Source organism: Amblyomma maculatum, chromosome 9 (assembly GCF_055883805.1).
Source record: "Amblyomma maculatum isolate TAMU_Amacu chromosome 9, ASM5588380v1, whole genome shotgun sequence".
NCBI lineage: Eukaryota > Metazoa > Arthropoda > Arachnida > Ixodida > Ixodidae > Amblyomma > Amblyomma maculatum.
The window spans coordinates 71,543,934-71,552,924 of record NC_139352.1 but is presented as its reverse complement, the minus strand read 5'-3'; positions in this window follow the sequence as shown (position 1 = coordinate 71,552,924).

The window sequence follows — 8,991 nt, the reverse complement described above, 5'->3', positions numbered from 1 at the left end:
GTAATACTTTCCTCTCCTACAGTTAGGACCTGCAGAACGCATTTATGAACTCCGCGTACTAAAACGTAATACTTTCCTCTCCTACAGTTAGGACCTGCAGAACGCATTTATGAACTCCGCTTACTAAAACGTACTACTTTTCCACTCCTACAGTTAGGACCTGCAGAACGCATTTATGAACGCCGCGTACTAAAACGTAATACTTTCCTCTCCTACAGTTAGTACCTACAGAACGCATTTATGAACTCCGCTTACTAAAACGTAATACTTTCCTCTCCTACAGTTAGGACCTGCAGAACGCATTTATGAACTCCGCTTACTAAAACGTACTACTTTTCCTCTCCTACAGTTAGTACCTACAGAACGCATTTATGAACTCCGCTTACTAAAACGTACTACTTTTCCACTCCTACAGTTAGGACCTGCAGAACGCATTTATGAACTCCGCGTACTAAAACGTAATACTTTCCTCTCCTACAGTTAGGACCTGCAGAACGCATTTATGAACTCCGCGTACTAAAACGTAATACTTTCCTCTCCTACAGTTAGGACCTGCAGAACGCATTTATGAACTCCGCGTACTAAAACGTAATACTTTCCTCTCCTACAGTTAGGACCTGCAGAACGCATTTATGAACTCCGCGTACTAAAACGTAATACTTTCCTCTCCTACAGTTAGGACCTGCAGAACGCATTTATGAACTCCGCGTACTAAAACGTAATACAGGGTCTTGAATATTTGGGGGCTGGGATTTAAAAAATTCCTATGCAAAATCTACTGCCCCATTCGAGCTGAAATAACTTTCACAAAGTAGCAATATATCGTCTACGTTATCTGATAAGTGATTCAACATCGGTACTTGCCTAGATTTTCCGAAATCGAGAAAAAACTGCTCTCGGCGGCGTGCACAATTTTCGCAGTAGAGAGTCGAAAAGCTATTTTGACATGATGCGTCATCTGTCGGGCCGCGAGGCAAGCGCGCCGACGGCCGGGATGGAGCTTGTCTCACTGCTCGACAGATGACGTATCATGTCAAAATAGCTTTTCGACTCTCTTCTGCGAAAATTGTGCACGCCGCCGAGAGAAGTTTTTCCTCGATTTCGGAAAATCTAGGCAAGTACCAATGTTGAATCACTTATCAGATAACGTAGACGATATTTTGCTACTTTTTGAACGTTATTTCAGCTGAAATGGGGTAGTAGATTTTGCATAGGAATTTTTTAAATCCCAGCCCCCAAATATTCAAGACCCTATACTTTCCTCTCTACAGTTAGGACCTGCAGAACGCATTTATGAACTCCGCGTACTAAAACGTAATACTTTCCTCTCTACAGTTAGGACCTGCAGAACGCATTTATGAACTCCGCTTACTAAAACGTACTACTTTTCCACTCCTACAGTTAGGACCTGCAGAACGCATTTATGAACTCCGCGTACTAAAATGTAATACTTTCCTCTCTACAGTTAGGACCTGCAGAACGCATTTATGAACTCCGCTTACTAAAACGTACTACTTTTCCACTCCTACAGTTAGGACCTGCAGAACGCATTTATGAACTCCGCGTACTAAAACGTAATACTTTCCTCTCTACAGTTAGGACCTGCAGAACGCATTTATGAACTCCGCGTACTAAAACGTAATACTTTCCTCTCTACAGTTAGGACCTGCAGAACGCATTTATGAACTCCGCTTAGTAAAACATACTACTTTTCCACTCCTACAGTTAGGACCTGCAGAACGCATTTATGAACTCCGCGTACTAAAACGTAATACTTTCCTCTCTACAGTTAGGACCTGCAGAACGCATTTATGAACTCCGCGTACTAAAACGTAATACTTTCCTCTCTACAGTTAGGACCTGCAGAACGCATTTATGAACTCCGCTTACTAAAACGTACTACTTTTCCACTCCTACAGTTAGGACCTGCAGAACGCATTTATGAACTCCGCGTACAAAAACGTAATACTTTCCTCTCTACAGTTAGGACCTGCAGAACGCATTTATGAACTCCGCGTACTAAAACGTAATACTTTCCTCTCTACAGTTAGGACCTGCAGAACGCATTTATGAACTCCGCTCACTAAAACGTACTACTTTTCCACTCCTACAGTTAGGACCTGCAGAACGCATTTATGAACTCCGCGTACTAAAACGTACTACTTTTCCACTCCTACAGTTAGGACCTGCAGAACGCATTTATGAACTCCGCTTACTAAAACGTAATACTTTCCTCTCTACAGTTAGGACCTGCAGAACGCATTTATGAACTCCGCTTACTAAAACGTACTACTTTTCCACTCCTACAGTTAGGACCTGCAGAACGCATTTATGAACTCCGCTTACTAAAACGTACTACTTTTCCACTCCTACAGTTAGGACCTGCAGAACGCATTTATGAACTCCGCTTACTAAAACGTACTACTTTTCCACTCCTACAGTTAGGACCTGCAGAACGCATTTATGAACTCCGCGTACTAAAACGTAATACTTTCCTCTCTACAGTTAGGACCTGCAGAACGCATTTATGAACTCCGCTTACTAAAACGTACTGCTTTTCCACTCCTACAGTTAGGACCTGCAGAACGCATTTATGAACTCCGCGTACTAAAACGTAATACTTTCCTCTCTACAGTTAGGACCTGCAGAACGCATTTATGAACTCCGCTTACTAAAACGTACTACTTTTTCGCTCCTACAGTTAGGACCTGCAGAACGCATTTATGAACTCCGCTTACTAAAACGTACTACTTTTCCACTCCTACAGTTAGGACCTGCAGAACGCATTTATGAACTCCGCTTACTAAAACGTACTACTTTTCCACTCCTACAGTTAGGACCTGCAGAACGCATTTATGAACTCCGCGTACTAAAACGTAATACTTTCCTCTCCTACAGTTAGTACCTACAGAACGCATTTATGAACTCCGCTTACTAAAACGTACTACTTTTCCACTCCTACAGTTAGGACCTGCAGAACGCATTTATGAACTCCGCTTACTAAAACGTACTACTTTTCCACTCCTACAGTTAGGACCTGCAGAACGCATTTATGAACTCCGCGTACTAAAACGTAATACTTTCCTCTCCTACAGTTAGGACCTGCAGAACGCATTTATGAACTCCGCGTACTAAAACGTACTACTTACCTGTCCTACAGTTAGGACCTGCAGAGCGCATTTATGAACTCCGCTTACTAAAACGTACTACTTTTCCTCTCTTACGGTTAGGACCCGCAGAACGCATTTATGAACTCCGCTTACTAAAACGTACTACTTTTCCTCTCCTACAGTTAGGACCCACTGAACGCATTTATGAACTCCGCTTACTAAAACGTACTACTTTTCCTCTCCTACAGTTAGTACCTACAGAACGAATTTATGAACTCCGCTTACTAAAACGTACTACTTTTCCTCTCCTACAGTTAGGACCCACTGAACGCATTTATGAACTCCGCTTACTAAAACGTACTACTTTTCCTCTCCTACAGTTAGTAGCTACAGAACGAATTTATGAACTCCGCTTACTAAAACGTACTACTTTTCCTCTCTTACAGTTAGGACCCACTGAACGCATTTATGAACTCCGCTTACTAAAACGTACTACTTTTCCTCTCCTACAGTTAGTACCTACAGAACGAATTTATGAACTCCGCTTACTAAAACGTACTACTTTTCCTCTCCTACAGTTAGTACCTACAGAACGCATTTATGAACTCCGCTTACTAAAACGTACTACTTTTCCTCTCCTACAGTTAGTACCTACAGAACGAATTTATGAACTCCGCTTACTAAAACGTACTACTTTTCCTCTCCTACAGTTAGGACCTGCAGAACGCATTTATGAACTGCGCTTACTAAAACGTACTACTTTTCCACTCCTACAGTTAGGACCTGCAGAACGCATTTATGAACTCCGCTTACTAAAACGTACTACTTTTCCACTCCTACAGTTAGGACCTGCAGAACGCATTTATGAACTCCGCGTACTAAAACGTAATACTTTCCTCTCCTACAGTTAGGACCTGCAGAACGCATTTATGAACTCCGCGTACTAAAACGTAATACTTTCCTCTCCTACAGTTAGGACCTGCAGAACGCATTTATGAACTCCGCGTACTAAAACGTACTACTTACCTGTCCTACAGTTAGGACCTGCAGAGCGCATTTATGAACTCCGCTTACTAAAACGTACTACTTTTCCACTCCTACAGTTAGGACCTGCAGAACGCATTTATGAACTCCGCGTACTAAAACGTAATACTTTCCTCTCCTACAGTTAGGACCTGCAGAACGCATTTATGAACTCCGCTTACTAAAACGTACTACTTACCTGTCCTACAGTTAGGACCCACTGAACGCATTTATGAACTCCGCTTACTAAAACGTACTACTTTTCCTCTCCTACAGTTAGGACCCACTGAACGCATTTATGAACTCCGCTTACTAAAACGTACTACTTTTCCTCTCCTACAGTTAGTACCTACAGAACGAATTTATGAACTCCGCTTACTAAAACGTACTACTTTTCCTCTCCTACAGTTTGGACCCACTGAACGCATTTATGAACTCCGCTTACTAAAACGTACTACTTTTCCTCTCCTACAGTTAGTACCTACAGAACGAATTTATGAACTCCGCTTACTAAAACGTACTACTTTTCCTCTCCTACAGTTAGGACCCACTGAACGCATTTATGAACTCCGCTTACTAAAACGTACTACTTTTCCTCTCCTACAGTTAGTACCTACAGAACGAATTTATGAACTCCGCTTACTAAAACGTACTACTTTTCCTCTCCTACGGTTAGTACCTACAGAACGCATTTATGAACTCCGCTTACTAAAACGTACTACTTTTCCTCTCCTACAGTTAGTACCTACAGAACGAATTTATGAACTCCGCTTACTAAAACGTACTACTTTTCCTCTCCTACAGTTAGGACCCACTGAACGCATTTATGAACTCCGCTTACTAAAACGTACTACTTTTCCTCTCCTACAGTTAGTACCTACAGAACGCATTTATGAACTCCGCTTACTAAAACGTACTACTTTTCCTCTCCTACAGTTAGTACCTACAGAACGCATTTATGAACTCCGCTTACTAAAACGTACTACTTTTCCACTCCTACAGTTAGGACCTGCAGAACGCATTTATGAACTCCGCTTACTAAAACGTACTACTTTTCCACTCCTACAGTTAGGACCTGCAGAACGCATTTATGAACTCCGCGTACTAAAACGTAATACTTTCCTCTCTACAGTTAGGACCTGCAGAACGCATTTATGAACTCCGCTTACTAAAACGTACTACTTTTCCACTCCTACAGTTAGGACCTGCAGAACGCATTTATGAACTCCGCGTACTAAAACGTAATACTTTCCTCTCTACAGTTAGGACCTGCAGAACGCATTTATGAACTCCGCTTACTAAAACGTACTACTTTTCCACTCCTACAGTTAGGACCTGCAGAACGCATTTATGAACTCCGCTTACTAAAACGTACTACTTTTCCACTCCTACAGTTAGGACCTGCAGAACGCATTTATGAACTCCGCTTACTAAAACGTACTACTTTTCCACTCCTACAGTTAGGACCTGCAGAACGCATTTATGAACTCCGCTTACTAAAACGTAATACTTTCCTCTCCTACAGTTAGGACCTGCAGAACGCATTTATAAACTCCGCGTACTAAAACGTAATACTTTCCTCTCCTACAGTTAGGACCTGCAGAACGCATTTATGAACTCCGCTTACTAAAACGTACTACTTTTCCACTCCTACAGTTAGGACCTGCAGAACGCATTTATGAACTCCGCGTACTAAAACGTAATACTTTCCTCTCCTACAGTTAGGACCTGCAGAACGCATTTATGAACTCCGCTTACTAAAACGTACTACTTTTCCTCTCCTACAGTTAGGACCCACTGAACGCATTTATGAACTCCGCTTACTAAAACGTACTACTTTTCCTCTCCTACAGTTAGTACCTACAGAACGAATTTATGAACTCCGCTTACTAAAACGTACTACTTTTCCTCTCCTACAGTTAGGACCCACTGAACGCATTTATGAACTCCGCTTACTAAAACGTACTACTTTTCCTCTCCTACAGTTAGTAGCTACAGAACGAATTTATGAACTCCGCTTACTAAAACGTACTACTTTTCCTCTCTTACAGTTAGGACCCACTGAACGCATTTATGAACTTCGCTTACTAAAACGTACTACTTTTCCTCTCCTACAGTTAGTACCTACAGAACGAATTTATGAACTCCGCTTACTAAAACGTACTACTTTTCCTCTCCTACAGTTAGGACCTGCAGAACGCATTTATGAACTCCGCTTACTAAAACGTACTACTTTTCCACTCCTACAGTTAGGACCTGCAGAACGCATTTATGAACTCCGCTTACTAAAACGTACTACTTTTCCACTCCTACAGTTAGGACCTGCAGGACGCATTTATGAACTCCGCGTACTAAAACGTAATACTTTCCTCTCCTACAGTTAGGACCTGCAGAACGCATTTATGAACTCCGCGTACTAAAACGTAATACTTTCCTCTCCTACAGTTAGGACCTGCAGAACGCATTTATGAACTCCGCGTACTAAAACGTACTACTTACCTGTCCTACAGTTAGGACCTGCAGAGCGCATTTATGAACTCCGCTTACTAAAACGTACTACTTTTCCACTCCTACAGTTAGGACCTGCAGAACGCATTTATGAACTCCGCGTACTAAAACGTAATACTTTCCTCTCCTACAGTTAGGACCTGCAGAACGCATTTATGAACTCCGCTTACTAAAACGTACTACTTACCTGTCCTACAGTTAGGACCCACTGAACGCATTTATGAACTCCGCTTACTAAAACGTACTACTATTCCTCTCCTACAGTTAGGACCCACTGAACGCATTTATGAACTCCGCTTACTAAAACGTACTACTTTTCCTCTCCTACAGTTAGTACCTACAGAACGAATTTATGAACTCCGCTTACTAAAACGTACTACTTTTCCTCTCCTACAGTTAGGACCCACTGAACGCATTTATGAACTCCGCTTACTAAAACGTACTACTTTTCCTCTCCTACAGTTAGTACCTACAGAACGAATTTATGAACTCCGCTTACTAAAACGTACTACTTTTCCTCTCCTACAGTTAGGACCCACTGAACGCATTTATGAACTCCGCTTACTAAAACGTACTACTTTTCCTCTCCTACAGTTAGTACCTACAGAACGAATTTATGAACTCCGCTTACTAAAACGTACTACTTTTCCTCTCCTACAGTTAGTACCTACAGAACGCATTTATGAACTCCGCTTACTAAAACGTACTACTTTTCCTCTCCTACAGTTAGTACCTACAGAACGAATTTATGAACTCCGCTTACTAAAACGTACTACTTTTCCTCTCCTACAGTTAGGACCCACTGAACGCATTTATGAACTCCGCTTACTAAAACGTACTACTTTTCCTCTCCTACAGTTAGTACCTACAGAACGCATTTATGAACTCCGCTTACTAAAACGTACTACTTTTCCTCTCCTACAGTTAGTACCTACAGAACGCATTTATGAACTCCGCTTACTAAAACGTACTACTTTTCCACTCCTACAGTTAGGACCTGCAGAACGCATTTATGAACTCCGCTTACTAAAACGTACTACTTTTCCACTCCTACAGTTAGGACCTGCAGAACGCATTTATGAACTCCGCGTACTAAAACGTAATACTTTCCTCTCCTACAGTTAGGACCTGCAGAACGCATTTATGAACTCCGCTTACTAAAACGTACTACTTACCTGTCCTACAGTTAGGACCCACTGAACGCATTTATGAACTCCGCTTACTAAAACGTACTACTATTCCTCTCCTACAGTTAGGACCCACTGAACGCATTTATGAACTCCGCTTACTAAAACGTACTACTTTTCCTCTCCTACAGTTAGTACCTACAGAACGAATTTATGAACTCCGCTTACTAAAACGTACTACTTTTCCTCTCCTACAGTTAGGACCCACTGAACGCATTTATGAACTCCGCTTACTAAAACGTACTACTTTTCCTCTCCTACAGTTAGTACCTACAGAACGAATTTATGAACTCCGCTTACTAAAACGTACTACTTTTCCTCTCCTACAGTTAGGACCCACTGAACGCATTTATGAACTCCGCTTACTAAAACGTACTACTTTTCCTCTCCTACAGTTAGTACCTACAGAACGAATTTATGAACTCCGCTTACTAAAACGTACTACTTTTCCTCTCCTACAGTTAGTACCTACAGAACGCATTTATGAACTCCGCTTACTAAAACGTACTACTTTTCCTCTCCTACAGTTAGTACCTACAGAACGAATTTATGAACTCCGCTTACTAAAACGTACTACTTTTCCTCTCCTACAGTTAGGACCCACTGAACGCATTTATGAACTCCGCTTACTAAAACGTACTACTTTTCCTCTCCTACAGTTAGTACCTACAGAACGCATTTATGAACTCCGCTTACTAAAACGTACTACTTTTCCTCTCCTACAGTTAGTACCTACAGAACGCATTTATGAACTCCGCTTACTAAAACGTACTACTTTTCCACTCCTACAGTTAGGACCTGCAGAACGCATTTATGAACTCCGCTTACTAAAACGTACTACTTTTCCACTCCTACAGTTAGGACCTGCAGAACGCATTTATGAACTCCGCGTACTAAAACGTAATACTTTCCTCTCTACAGTTAGGACCTGCAGAACGCATTTATGAACTCCGCTTACTAAAACGTACTACTTTTCCACTCCTACAGTTAGGACCTGCAGAACGCATTTATGAACTCCGCGTACTAAAACGTAATACTTTCCTCTCTACAGTTAGGACCTGCAGAACGCATTTATGAACTCCGCTTACTAAAACGTACTACTTTTCCACTCCTACAGTTAGGACCTGCAGAACGCATTTATGAACTCCGCTTACTAAAACGTA